A 14,693-nucleotide genomic window follows, 5' to 3' on the forward strand; every position below is an offset into this window, starting at 1 on the left:
TGATGCATACAGTGATCAACAGAACATCAAATCAAAACATATGTTGCCTACAAATTGTTCAATTTGTCATCTTTTTTTCCCCTCCATAATCAAAAAGGCTATTAAAACACATCCCATGATCCTCTAAAATCTTGCCGCGCAGCGCTCGCCAAGAAGCAACGACCAAACAACATCCTTTATCTGTCTCAGTCCAGGTTATGTTCTCTAACAAGGGACGGAGCGATAAAAGCCTCAAACCATAAACGAACAAAATGGCTTTGAAAAGTGCATCTCCGGCTCGGGCGCGCACATTTGCTCGTGATTGCTCAGCGTTGCTTCTAACTCGCACAGCTTCATGGGAAATCAGGTCACTTGAGAAACCTTGGCAAAATGTGCTCCTCTGGATTTTGTTTTGTGTTGGAATGATCAACAGGGTAGAATGTGCTCAGGTCAATGTGGTGTGTAATATGCTTCCCCGTGTCCTGTCTCCCCAACCGAGAGTTGCAAGTGAAGCTGTGGCGTGTGTTCACATGTGTGAGCGTGCCTGTGCCTTGATAATCTGAGAGCGGCAGAGGGGAGCTCGGTCCGTGGCAGCCTGTTGCTAGGTTTCCCTGCGCTCCACCTGGCAGGAGTTAAACCGAGCAGCAGATGCTTTTGTCTCATGAAAATGTCTAATTAGTGAGCGGCTGTTCCAGGTACAAGCAATAAACATGGTCTGAAGGATTATTGTATAACAGAACATAACTTAACTTCTTATTTCTTCCACAAAATGTTTACTTTGTACATTCGGTTAATTTGTAATGCCTCCGTATAGATCGGTTAAGAGTGTGCACTGTCAATAGCTTCTTATTAATATGAGGTTCTGTTTCGCTCAAGGGCAACACGGTAGGATGGTGGTCAGAACTGTCGCCGCACAGCAAGAAGGTTCCTGGTTCGAATCCCAGCTGGGGCCTTTCTGTGTGAAGTTTGCATGTTCTCCCCATGTCTGCGTGGGTTTTCTCCGGTTTCCTCCCACAGTCCAAAGACGTGCACGTGTTGCCCATAGGTGTGATTGGTTGTCTGTCTCTGTTTGTCTCTATGTGCCCTGCAAGAGACTGGCGTCCTGTCCAAGGTCTACCCCGCCTCACGCCCGGTGTCAGCTGGGATCGGCTCTAGCCCCCCTCGACCCCGACAGGGACAAGCGGTTGCAGATGTATGAATGAATGAATGTTTCGCTCAAGGTTACATACAATAGGGATGAGAGTTGATAAGATGTAATTGATACCTATGCTGGCATTGATTCTACTTATTGGACTGATACTTTATTGATTCCTGATCTATTTTCTGTGTGGAGAAAAATGCTTATATAGTATATATAATTTATATTTATGTAATCAGAGAGATTATATCTCCACACTGGCCTGGGAATGCCTCGGGATCCCCCAGTTAGAGCTGGTTAATGTGGCCCAAGAAAGGGAAGTTTGGGGTCCCCTGCTACAGCTGCTGCCCCCACGACCCGACCCCGGATAAGAGGCTGAAGATGAGATGAGATTAACTATTATTAGGTTAGCCCGTGAATTGACGACTTTCTCTGCCGTGATGGTCAGCAGCTCACGCATTTTTAAGTTGCGTAACAACCCCTTCACACATTTTAATACATGTAGAACGTCACACACAAGACCTGTAACTTGCAAACATTGCCGTCAACTCAAAATAAATGCCTGTTACTTCCGATATTGTGAGGTGTGATATTTTCTCTGGTAAGGTGCTTTAAGGTTTGTTGCTGTGCACCAAAGGAGGATGGAAAAGGTGAGAAAAGTTGAATCGTGGCTTACAAACTTTCTCCGCGAAGGAAATTGAGTCCTACCGAGCCCGGCATTAAGGCTGGTCTTACGTTCTCTTAATGGGGACAGGTGGATGGTAAATGTCATCTGCAGATAAACAAGTTCCGTCTTCGTGCTGCGGTCTGGAAATGACGGCTGAGTGAAGCGCAATTAAAGTCAGATGGGGGTTGTTAAATGAGAAAATCAGTGTCTTCCAGCTTCAGTCAGGGCTCAATCTCCCATATCAGTATGCAATCTTCACCACCTTACATACATATATATGACAAAGGGAACATGAACATATGCGCCCTCCCACATGCATCTGTTGTTGCGTTCATTACATGATTTTATGGAGTCTTTATTGTCAACTTTCTTGCCCACATACTGTATGTTTTACATGCTTTTTACATTTATTTTTCTCGCAATCATCGGCAGCCTGTGGAATTCCGACTCGAGTGGAAAGACTTTGAAGCCTCATCATCACGACAGCGACACTTCATGGGCTTAAAATGAGATAATCATTAAAGACAATGTAGTATAATCATTTTAAGCACCCCCCTTTCGAAAAAGCCAAGTCTGCTTTGATTGGGCAGAGTTTAAGAGTATTTTGTTTCTGCGCTGTCTGCATCTCTGCGCCGTCATTGCAGACGGTTCAATGGAAACACAGCTACCGTAGTTGCTTATTTAGTTCTGGTGACACTGTTTTGTTAAGACATCAGACTTCAGCCTTCCAGCATGGCTCCCAGTGCATCACACCACATCAAAGTGCCCCTTATTCTCTCACAAGTTGTTGTTCTATCCTCTTCTTGGCTCTCTCTACATCTTTAATGCTATTGAGACGCCGTCGAGCGAAAGTCGTTGCCGCTCTGCAACTCATTTGCGGTCCCTCTCCCTCTGCTTCTCCAGCTTCTCTCCACATCTGAGTGCAACATGGGCAGCCGCGACTTTATTATTAGCATCCTGACAATAATTATGGGATGTCAGGAGGAGGCTCTCGCTGGCTGACGGACAAAGCTATTTGCGGCCATGTTTCTGTCTTTTAACTTAAACTTAAGAGGCATCCGTGTCACACACACACAGAGCCGAATGACTCTTTTTCAGCTGCCTAGGAATAGAAATGCAGAGCCCGGTGCCTGCAGTCAGTGGTGACGGTTGCTAGTGTCTTGTCACAGTATGTAAATCAGTTGTCACATGAGATTAGCGGTGTAAATGCCGTATGCTCCTTGTTTAACTCCATATAGACAACATGTCATGCACGCTGGATGAACGCTCAGTGTGCAAAGAGAGAATCAAACAAAATCACTCAGTTGTTGAATTTGGGTTAGTTTGAAGAATGATGATACATTCTGTGCAGATGGGTGAGAAAGTGAGCATGATGAATGCCAAATCACCGAGCAGGCGTACATTAGGCCATGGATTTGAACCTGTCACTGAAAGGGGGGTGGGGGGTGGACTCAGGATCCTTGGGGACGCCGCCACCTGAGCTCCCATCTCATTAATTATCACCCTGTCAGGCGTGTTACATAAGAAATAAAGTAATAACAAAGGAATGTGATCTCCCGGTCCTCATCAGCAGGGAGCAGAACGATGAAATGGAACCGTCTCAGCGTCTCTCCCCTTAACTCTCAGCTAATGAAGGGATCACTCATCCTTTCGAAATTGATCTGGGCAAATCCTGTGGGCTGGACGACAAGGGAGAGTTTGAATCTCGTCACCAAAGCAGCTCTTTTACTTTCTGCATGTTCACTTCACACTGAGGAAAGCTCTTTTGGCAGGAAAGTCTGAGCTGATAGTGTCAGCATTTGAGCAGTCTTTATGTTGGCGTTTAATGTTGTGGATATAAAGTAATTTTGAAGGTCCAATATTGTAAACAACTTGATTCCCATGTCTTTTTTTATTATAAAGAAGGTGGAGGTGCTGTATAAATACTGTGAAAGTATCAAAATGCTCAATCCACACAGAAATGCACACAGGCTGTATTGAGAAACTGTGCCTTTAAATGAACCGTCAGGACTTCCTGTACCGTTGTAGTGCAGCTACGGTTTTATTCATTCCCTGACTGCAGTGACGGTGCAGAGATGCAGAGAGTGCAGAGAGTGCAGATGCAGAAGACCCTTAAACGCTGACCAATCAGACATATTCTAAGCCCCAACCACAGGGATTCCCTGGTTGATCCAATCAGGAAGTGCCAAAAACTACAATTCTCCAAGTGTCCACTAGGGGCAGGTTTCATAATAGAGCAATTTCTCATTGACCCCCATGTTAAACAGGCCGTTTTCACAGCATCATTAAAACTATTTCAGGCCTGGTACAAAAAATGATTCAAGTCTGTATGTTGCATAAGGGCCTACTATTGATGGCACATATGGAGCACAGGCAGTGTTTTTCAGTCCATGGGCATGGTTCTGTGCTGAATATCAGTTTAAATCATATATCATAGATGCTGCCTGCACTTCACTCTTGGAGCCGGCGTGTTTTCCACTAGACTGACACGGGAGTGCCTGCACTTGACTTTGCTAAAGACTGACCCCCCCTGTGTCAGTCTCTAGCAAAAAATCCTGTTCCCAAACTTTAAAAAATGACTCCTGTTCCCTCCTGAAAAAACCCTCAGCATTGACTCCCACTCCTCTTTATCTCGTAGCGTGTTCTGTTAGCCTAGCTCTCGGGTGGTGGTGCTAATGTGGCTAATCCAGTATATGTCAGCAGGATGGACGTATCTCCCTCCCCCCAACGTCACATACATGCCCTTTTTTGGTAAGAGGAAATAAGGCGGATTCAAAGTCTGACAAGATGGCGACTCCCACAGACGAGTACGATTGGATCAAGTTGAGAGAACGGACCTCGACAGAGAGGCTACGTCTATTTTTTTTATATAGTCTATGGTAGATTCAGACAGACCTCATTAGGAAAATAAGGTTTTTTGAACATTAAAGCATGTAAAAAGGTCCCAGCAGGAACCAGAAATACACGTTTGAACCAGGAAAAGAGCAGAATATGGAACCTTTAAACTACTTGTTGTCTCCAACGAGATTTGTGACATGGTAAACACTTTCCTCCAGAGAGCAGGGACAGCGTCTGCAGCAGAAATAATGCTATGTATTATTGTAAGGCATCACATAAAAGGAGAGAGAGAGCTGCAGCGGTACCCGACAACAAAGAGGAATAAGAGGCAGTTATGAAAGATGGGCAATCTGGACTTACAGTACGTGTCTTCATGCTTCCTATTCAGGCTTGAGTGTCCTTAGAGCTTTTGTTGTTATTAGACGTTGTGCTCCTGCTATCAATAACAGCAAAGTTTAGGGTCAAACACAGATTCGTCCTCACCAGCTTTCCTCCACAATTCTCATCTTGGTGTGCTCTCGGTATTGTGCATTTGTCTGTGCACTTGACATTTACCCACCAATATGTCTATTGAAAAATTGCTATATCTCATGATTGTTTTCTGTATTTTGATTGCCTATTGATTGTTAAGGGCCGTCCGCTCCAAGAACGATTACTGCAACGATAACAAAGTGAGCATCGCCACTGTAAACAATGGCACCAAGCACTCACAGCTGTGCCGGAGCCCCAAATTAGATATGGATGTACAGTATGGGGTGACTAAGTATCCAACGCTTTATTATTAATTTTATTAATACTTTCATTGAGTCGTCATCAATATTATCCCGGATATCAGTAAGTACCAAACGACCTTCAGAGACCTGCCCATCATCCGCTGTGTTGAACATGGCGTCCTGTAAAGTCTAGACCCAGACCAGTATATCTTTTGGTCAGTATTGGTCGGGGAGGCAGTAGCTCAGTCCATAGTTGACTTGGCTGGGAATCAACTGCTCAGGGCGCCGGTCACTGGCAGCCCCCTCGCTCTAGCCTCTCTCCATCAGTTGCATGTATATAGGTCCTGTCTGTGCATGTGTGTGTATTTCGGGCCTGTGTGTGTGTGTGTGAAAAATGAATAAAATAGAGTGAAAATTGAATTTTCCCATTGCGGGACAAATAAAGGGATTCTTCTTCTTCATCACCAAGGTATCAGCATCCATTGGTATCAGCATCCATTGGTATCGCTGTATGTTTTCTGATAAGCTGTAATATAATGTAATGTTCTGCAGACAATTATGCTTGGAAGGATTTGGAAATGAAGTGATACACTGTAACTATTTATTTTATTTTTTATTTTTTATATTGTCAACAATTGACTGACACTGAACATACGGTACTATTTAGCTATTTAATTTATTTTAATTTATTCCTTATTTCAATTGTCCAAAAAAGCACTTATTGGCTTGGCTTATTTGAAGATAGCGCACTTACTGAATAACCTGCTCTTCTGGCTTGTGCCCTAATGCTGAGTGCACTTATTGAAGGTCACTTTGGACAAAAGCGTCAGCTAAATGAAATGTAATGTAATGTAACAATGAACCTATACTGAACATACAGTACTATATAGCTTTTCCATTAATTATGATTCATTCTAGATTTAAATTGTCAACAATTGATTGACACTGAAGATTTATTTTACACTATTATTTGTTCATTTTCTCAATGTTCATTTCTAGAGTTGGTTGTCTTTGTACAGGGCTTAAAGTTCTTGGGCGTCATGCCTGATTTCATGGATAGAGCAGTTTTAAATTCATATAACACTTGATTCATTGTGTTGCACACATTTCCTCCTGTAACATATCCTTTCTTTCTTTCTTTAACCCCCAAATGTAACACTATTATAATGTTAAATATTCTTTAATAAAGTTATTTGTTCTGGAAAGCAGCCGACTGCTATATATATATATATTCATTCATCTTCAACCGCTTATCCCGGGGTCGGGGTCGCGGGGGGGCTGGAGCCGATCCCAGCTGACATCGGGCGTGAGGCGGGGTCCACCCTGGACAGGACGCCAGTCCATCACAGGGCACATAGAGACGAACAGAGACAGACAACCATTGACACCTACGGGTGATTTTAGAGTCATCAATTAACCGAACACCTGCATGTCTTTGGATTATGGGAGGAAACCGGAGAACCCGGAGGGGACCCACGCAGACACGGGGAGCACATGCAAACTCCGCACAGAAAGGCCCAGGCCGGGATGCGAACCTGTAACCTTCTTGCTGTGAGGCAAGTGCAGCTTTCATGAGTGGCAGGTGAAAAAAGGTCTGTATTCATCCCAGCTCAGAAATTCACTATATTTTCATATCTCTCCCTCTCTCTCTCTCTCTCTCTCTCTATATATATATATATATATATATATATATATAAATATATATATCATTATGAAGAGAATTCAGTACAGCTTTCATGAGTGGCAGGTGAATCCGATATGAAGTATTATGATTTCTATTTGCTCTGCTGGATATTTCCATAACCAGCATGCTTCCACATCCATTAATGTGCACGAATAGGAGCACTTGACCTCACTCTGGAGTCTGCACGCTCTGGCTTCAACCAGAACAACTTGACATCAATTCAGCCGTGTTGGTTTTTTCCTCTTCTGGCTCCCTAACCACCACGCGAGGACATTAAATATTGTAACAGGGTTGTGTAGGTGCTTCCAAATTTACCATTTAAACCATCATGCTGTATGATGGTGTGGGATATTGTCTCCAGAGGGAAAAACACTCCATGAAGCCAGAATGACAGCAGGCTGCAGAGTTGAAGCTTTTAGCGGGGTAATTTCCCTTCAAATGATCAGAGTAATGTGTCAGAACTCAAATCAACTGCAGCCCCCTTTTAGGATTTGTCCTCAGCAAGGAGGTTGTAAAAAAGAAAAAACCTAATTGCTTTTATTGCTATATGGTTGCTATATGATGAGGTGCACAGGGGCGCTTTCTCGCTGAGGCTCTGAGGAACATGTCTTGTTAGAGTCATTTGTAAGAGCAGTTTACATACGTGGCACCAGGCATACTGACACGGATGTATCCACAGACACTGCTAATAGAGGAGAGTACATATATATATTGCTGCTGTCCAAAAAACAAGTGTATCTTCCAAATAAGGTGATTTGGGAAGTCTTCAGGAATACTAAAGGCTTAACGGTTCATGTATGTGTTAAGAAATTCCCCCTGCTGCAGCTGATGTTTTGTAAATCCACGCTTTTTCCAAAGGAATATCTAGCTTTTTATTTATTAATGTGCTCAGGTCTCCCTCTCCCCTTAGACTTGATTGCCATTTACGAGCAAGCAGCGAATCTGTTCAGCTTGTGAACAAAGACACATGCATCAGGGGAATCGTTGCAAGGTGATTTGTAAATATATGATTTAAATCAAAAATTAGTTAATCATTCACCTGACTAATCCTCTGACTCAGTGCCAATAGCTTATTACAGCCGCACACTGTGATGATCTTAGCTGACAGTCCTCTTTGTTAGACCTCCATCAGTTTGCACCACATCGATCCTCAAACGCAGCCAATCAGGAACCAATATGTGAAAGAGAAGTACACTTGTGCACACCCTGCACACATCGTCAGGCATCAGATAGGAAAAAAAACCCTCAAAGGACGCAGAAGTCTCTAAAGTTTAGTCATAACACATCTGTACCACCGTCCTTTTGTTTCTCAGTGAGCCGGTGCTGTTTAAGGTTCTGCTCTCGTTAAATTGAACACCGTGGTGCAGTATTTTCTCCACTCAGGGGTACACATTTCCTCCAGTTCCTTCTGCTTCAGGGACTGTTACATCACCCCCATAGTACATGCACTTGTTGTATTATCACACTAAAGTCAGAGCTCTTTCATAAGGTTCCTCTGAGTGCACTCCGGAGATCATGAGAACACCTCTGACTCCACCTGCTGGTTGAACTTTCCGTATTTTTTTTTTTTGCCTCCAACCTCCGTCCTCATCAACTGTCGCAGAGCAGAGAGACCATATGAGAAGATGTTCATCAGGACACTTACAGGGATAATAATTACTCTTTTATAACACAACAACAGGTGATTATTCTAAAATGGACTGAAAATGACTGTGACCTTTCTCCGCTTAGAATAGGACTTTTAATTTGCACCCAGTGTAATGTGATTTATTGTCAGTGTGCTCCCAGCCTCCCACACGCTGGCCACTTTATTACAGCTGCTAACTCTTATGTGAATCACTTCTTTCTTTGTTCTCGCTGATGCTGCTATGATTACTGCAGCTGATACTATAATAACTTTACTTGTTACATGCAGTTTGCACAGTCAGTCTGTTCAGTTTCACAGTTTTAAGCTGTTCTGCCATCCAATGTGTTTATACTCTGTCCTGTATTCAGTGCATATACTGTATTTTATATACTGTCTTGTTTGTCTGTGCTGCGTTGAAGACATGATAAGACATAATTGACGCCCCAGGAGAGAAATTCTGTTACAACTAAAGAAGATACAGATACAAAAAGGATCCACCTCCTTGAACTTTGACTTTTGTCTGCCTTGTGATGTTTAAAAATGTCTAAATTGGAGAAGAAGAATTCCTTGAGTAGTCCCGCGAATGGGGAAATTCAATTTTCACTCTATTATTATTCATGTTACACACACAGGACCTATATACATGCAACCAATGGAGAGATGTTAGAGCGAGGGGGCTGCCAGTGACCGGCGCCCAGAGCAGTTGGGGGTTTGGTGCCTTGCTCAACAGCACCTCAAACAGCACCTCAGCAGTGCCCAGGAGATGAACTGGCACCTCTCCAGCCACCAGTCCACACTCCATTCATGGTCTACACAGGGACTTGAACCAGCAACCCTCCAGTTCCCAGCCCAGTCACCTATGGACTGAGCTACTGCCGGGGGCAAACATCGAAAAGCACGCCACAGTGGAGGCGAATGATTTAGATTTTTAACCAGTGGTGGAAGAAGTATTCAGACTCTTTTACTCAAGTGAGAGTCGTGATACAACGTCTCCTTCGAATATTATATTTCATATAAACAGTACGCGGGTAATTGAGCTGTAATCTGGCTGCAGCGATGCATTAGATAAAGTGAAATTTTTGGATGAAAATCTTAATCTAGTGACTAAAACAATATCTCCTTTTGAAGATAAGTGGAGTAGTAGACTTCTGTAAAGTGCCCTTAAAGATATACTTAATAATCTCCATGATTCCTTTTATACAGTGTGTACAGAGAGACAATTAGTGTTAATGTTAATGTAATGCCCTGGCTGTGAAGGTAAAAGCCATTACCACTTCTGCAGTAGTCTGGAAATTAAATCAAACCATAAAAACACAAATGAAGAGATGTGGCGAAAACAACAGCAGCTTAATTAACAATTAAAAGCACCGAGACAATTGAGAGACGGCTGCAGCTCACTTGAGATTTCTTCCACATTTCAGTTTTCTAATCAAACCCCTCGTGCTCTGAAGCCTTTTACCGCCGCCATCGGATATTCAGCAGACAGTATCGATAGAGTAAATACACTGAAGCAAACAGGAGAAGTATTGCTATAAAGCTGATTTCAGGCTTTAAAGGTAACATAGCAGTGCTGCTTTCATTCTCTCCTTGTTATTTCCAATGTTTAATGACCTTGATCATTCAGATAGTATCCGTTTGATTCTTTCTGGTTGCATGTGTCACTGAGGGTTTTTCACATGTTTGCTTAACTGTGCCGGATACCGTTAAGTGTGTAAACTACTAGTGTTTGTGTTAGGAGGACACAAAGTAGAATTTTTGTAACAATAATCTCATTATTTTGGCAAAACACTTTATACACAAATGTCGTTTCTTAAAAACAAATCCTATTTACATATAAAATATGTAAAATCGCAAAAGACCAACATCTGTATGAATATTTATGACCTTATTTCCAAAAAAAGAAGAAGAAGAATTCCTTTATTTGTCCCGCAATGGGGAAATTCAATTTTCACTCTATTTTATCATTGTACACACACACACAGGCCCGAAATACACACACATGCACAAACAGGACCTATACATACAACTAATGTAGAGATGTCAGAGCGAGGGGGCTGCCAGTGACCGGCGCCCCGAGCAGTTGGGGGTTCAGTGCCTTGCTCAACAGCACCTCAGCAGAGCCCAGGAGATGAATTGGCACCTCTCCAGCCACCAGTCTACGCTCCATTCATGGTCCACACAGGGACTCAAACCAGCAACCCTCCGGTTCCCAGCCAAGTCACCTATGGACTGACCTACTGCTGAAGAATTTGGTAACAATAATGTCATTATTTTGCCAAACCACTTCATACACAAATGTCGTTTCATAAAAAAAAAATCCTATTTAAATATAAAATATGTAAAATGTTGTAAAATCTTAAAAGCCCAACATCTGTAAGCATATTTATGACCTATATCCTGACTTACCTCTTGTATTTTAACTGATTTTTTAGATTTAATTTTATTCAATTTAATTTCATGTTATTTTATTCATAATTATTTAGCTTTGTTGTTTGTTTTATATTGTATATAACTTATATTATCTTGAATATCAGTGTTTGTGTTGAACTTATGCGCATTGTAAAGCCGGCGGAAGAACAGATATCGTTTCCGGTACGGACTTTAACCCGTATTTTATTCGATTAACACGATGAAAAGTTGAACAAATATCCCTCACTTAATAGTTTTTTCAGTAAATATAGTAAGGGTTAATATTATGTCCTCATGCCCTTCTTAAATCTGGTAATTTGGGGAAGACAATACAAGAGTTTGAGCTTTTATTTTGAAGGCCCCTTTTCCCGGAAGAGACGTTGATGACCGTTGAGCTTGACGCCGCTCGCTCTCTTTTTTAAGTTTGGATGAAAAGTTTCAACTCACAGATGAATTCAATGGGAAGGTGAACGCCAGGAGCCATGAAACCTCTGTGAAAAGTGCCGCAATTGTTTGGAGTTAAGCCGCCGGAGACTGTCGGAGCCCTCCTTTTAACGTCCCGTGGTCGAAAACCGTGAGTTAAACCGAAGTTTAAGTGAATTTTCCAAAGAAATAGTAGTTTTAACGGTTTGTTTCACCAAGTCTCGTGAGGCTGCTACCTTTAACGTAGCCGTTGACGCAGCGAGGTACAAAGTATTTCTGTCAGGTGACGTAACGTGACTGACAAAGTTTAGCTTAGCTCATTTAAACTTATTTTATCTAATTCAATATTTAAGATTCAAGAAGTTTTATTTATCCCGAGGGAAATTACTGTGCGAAAGTTTCCATACAAAGATGGGAAAGGGTCAGAGTGACAATAAGCTAACATAATCAAATAAAAATTAAGCTAGCATAAAATAAATCAAACAATTAGCTTAATGTGACAGAGTGCAACAGACATTGTGGTTAAACGTAGGTTTATACAATATACAACAATACGCACCGTGCAGTTTAGCAGCAGATTGAAATAAAACAAGTATAATATAAATAAGTGATAACAGTGTTAAAAGTGTAGCAGCATTTCTTACTGAACTAAGTTACAGTACAACTAAATACAGTGATGGTATAAAGTGATATAAATATAATATATGTTGTTTTAGGTAACGCTATTCAATAATGTTAAAGGATGTATTCAATATGAATTACATTAAACCCAGTGTGCACATCATTTGTGGTGACTAAAAGATTAGGAGTGTAGTTATTGTGATTGGTTGTTTAATTTCATTCAATATGAGAGTTAGGATTTAAGTTAAAGGGTGCTTTAATGTTGGTTTACTGTCCCAACAATGAATATTTCGCACGTTTATGATGGATTACTGTTTACTAGTTTGCCATGTGTTCATTGTTATCCAGCTTAATCCTGCTTTCAGGCCCAAAATTGTGCATAAATCCTAATAAGAGTCATTTAGTAGTACGTTTTGCTCTCAGACATTATGATAGAATCCCTATACTAAGTAACTAATTTAAGATAAACATATCGATCACTTGTGCTTTCATATTAACAAACAATACACCTATTAATCCTCTAATTTTAACCAATCAAGAAAAATGTTATTGGATATTTCTTTAGGGCATTACAGTTTCTACCAGTAAGTTGACTTAAGCTGCTTTTTTGTGTGATAACATCTTTGTTTTATTGAACCACAGCTAATGTACGCGTCACATGTCCATTAATGTACAAGCCAAATCATGAATCACTGCGGTGAACCTCCGGTTTGGCCTCACAAAGGCAGCAGTTTAAAGCTACTTCTGGTCCAGTGTCAGCTTCTTTCATTATCAGTCTCAAGACTGCTGCAGCCTTTGTTTGGGTATACCTCCGTAGTATAACGTTGTTCAGGGAAAAACCTCCCTCCTGAGGCGCTGCATGACCTGCTGGCAGCCCTCCTCGTCTGCGTATGTCTGATGATGTCTTGGCTTCCGGGCAGAAAAACTGAAAGCATAACAAAGGATTTTATTTCCTTTATGGACAATAACCGTATTTGTCTCCTACCACGCTCTCACAGCTAACAGTTGGCTGAAAGTCCATGCTTGTTGCACACTCGCTTGCACAGACATATCTGATGTTACAGTGGGGGAAGCTTGCAAAATAACACAAATTTCTCAGTGATTGTTTAAGATATAAATCTGTGTTTGTCTATAAATCTCCTGGCACCAATCCTCTTGTTTTCTCAGGCACTGGACATTTATTTGTTGCTTAGGCAAGTAAATAGGAGGTAAAGTCCATTAACATCGACCGTAGTTTGTATTAGCGCCAGAGCTGAACTACAGTAAGATCAACAGGCTCCAAAGTTTTTTAGTTTTTAGATTTTTCTGACATGTGTCAAGGAAATAAGTGGGGGGGCTTTCTTTTTCCTGACATTTGCATTCCTTGCATTCTTGGTACAGTGCTCTTGTGGTGGTTTATTTTGAAAGAAGGGAGGTGTCATTTTGAAGTCACATGATATATTGGGATGTTTACTTGCTTCTGAAATTCAATTAAAATCTTAATCTGAAACATTTCTCTCACAGGAATATAATTAAAGGGTGCTGTTTTGTATATGAGCTGTACAAGTGGCTTTTTGGTATTGCAGCTTTTAGTTTTACTGTTGCAGTCATTGCTGGGAAATGGGCATTTCTAGCTGAGAGGAAGACATTTCCCCCGAATGTGCCAGGAAACGCTTCCTGACAGGACTGAGTGACGGTCTTCCTGAGTGTTGTGATGCCTCTGTGTTTCATTCATCGTAAGCACTATTTGGCTTTGCAGCGTTTTTCTTATATCCGCATCTAAGTTTACAGCAGCAGCTGTGAAAGGACGCCTTATGGGCTGCTTCTGTGCTAAGACCTTGATAACAAAAGCAATGAAAGTCAGTTTTTCTTGGCCTGCTATGATGTCTTACTCAGTTCCTCCTGCCCCCTTTTCCACAATCCTCTCTATTATTTTTTTCCCCTCCAACGTGATTTCTGACTGTGGTGTAGTTGAGGGCCACATGGAAAAAACTGCACTTGGGATCAGTGTTGCAGTGCTATCATGTGAGTCTCTGAAAGACAATGAGCTGTTTGTGCAGAGTCTCACTGTGGCCACCACCACTGCACTAGGTTAAAGTCTGGGCTGTCTTTCCTATCTACGGTCTGACCTCACAGCAGCACAAGCGAAAAGTCCACTGAACCATCTCTCAGGGGGGACGTGTAAACAGAGGCAGGGGGTTTCATTGATGGTTGGATTTCACGTGGGATTGACTTCCACAAGTCACGCTCCATGTCCACGTTACCTCTTCAAGTACTACTGAAACTATAGTGCAACTAATTGAAGTTAAACCTAAAAACATTAAGTCTGTGTCCTTGGCTCTGGGAGCATGTGATATGGTATCTTCTAACATTTTATATACAAAACAATTCACATAATAAGTGTTGGCTGCAACCCTCATTGAGTTAAGTACAGTTAATCTGCAAATACTGCAATTAAAACTCTTCTACATCACTGCTGCTCAAATTACTGCAGCCACTCTTAACAAAGCCATGCTACACTGACTGCCACAACTTCCTTTGCTAATACAATGCATACTTTAAGAGCGTAGTGTATGAGAAAGCAGTAAACTACCTCATGGAGCTATCCAATGTCA

At 41.7% G+C, this 14,693-nt stretch overlaps 1 protein-coding gene across 1 annotated transcript in view; it reads left to right on the top strand.

Annotated features, from left to right (window-relative positions):
- The first annotated feature begins 11,516 nt into the window (after positions 1-11,516).
- Positions 11,517-14,693, top strand: part of LOC310963003 (liprin-beta-1-like) — a 31,811-nt gene continuing 28,634 nt past the window's right edge. Inside the window, exon 1 of the mRNA XM_083935633.1 lies at positions 11,517-11,629. The gene's annotated coding sequence lies outside the window, so the exon portion shown is untranslated. The remainder of the gene's footprint in view (positions 11,630-14,693) is intronic.

Source organism: Echiichthys vipera (assembly GCF_963691815.1).
Source record: "Echiichthys vipera genome assembly, chromosome: 20".
In the NCBI taxonomy this organism is placed as follows: Eukaryota; Metazoa; Chordata; class Actinopteri; order Perciformes; family Trachinidae; genus Echiichthys; species Echiichthys vipera.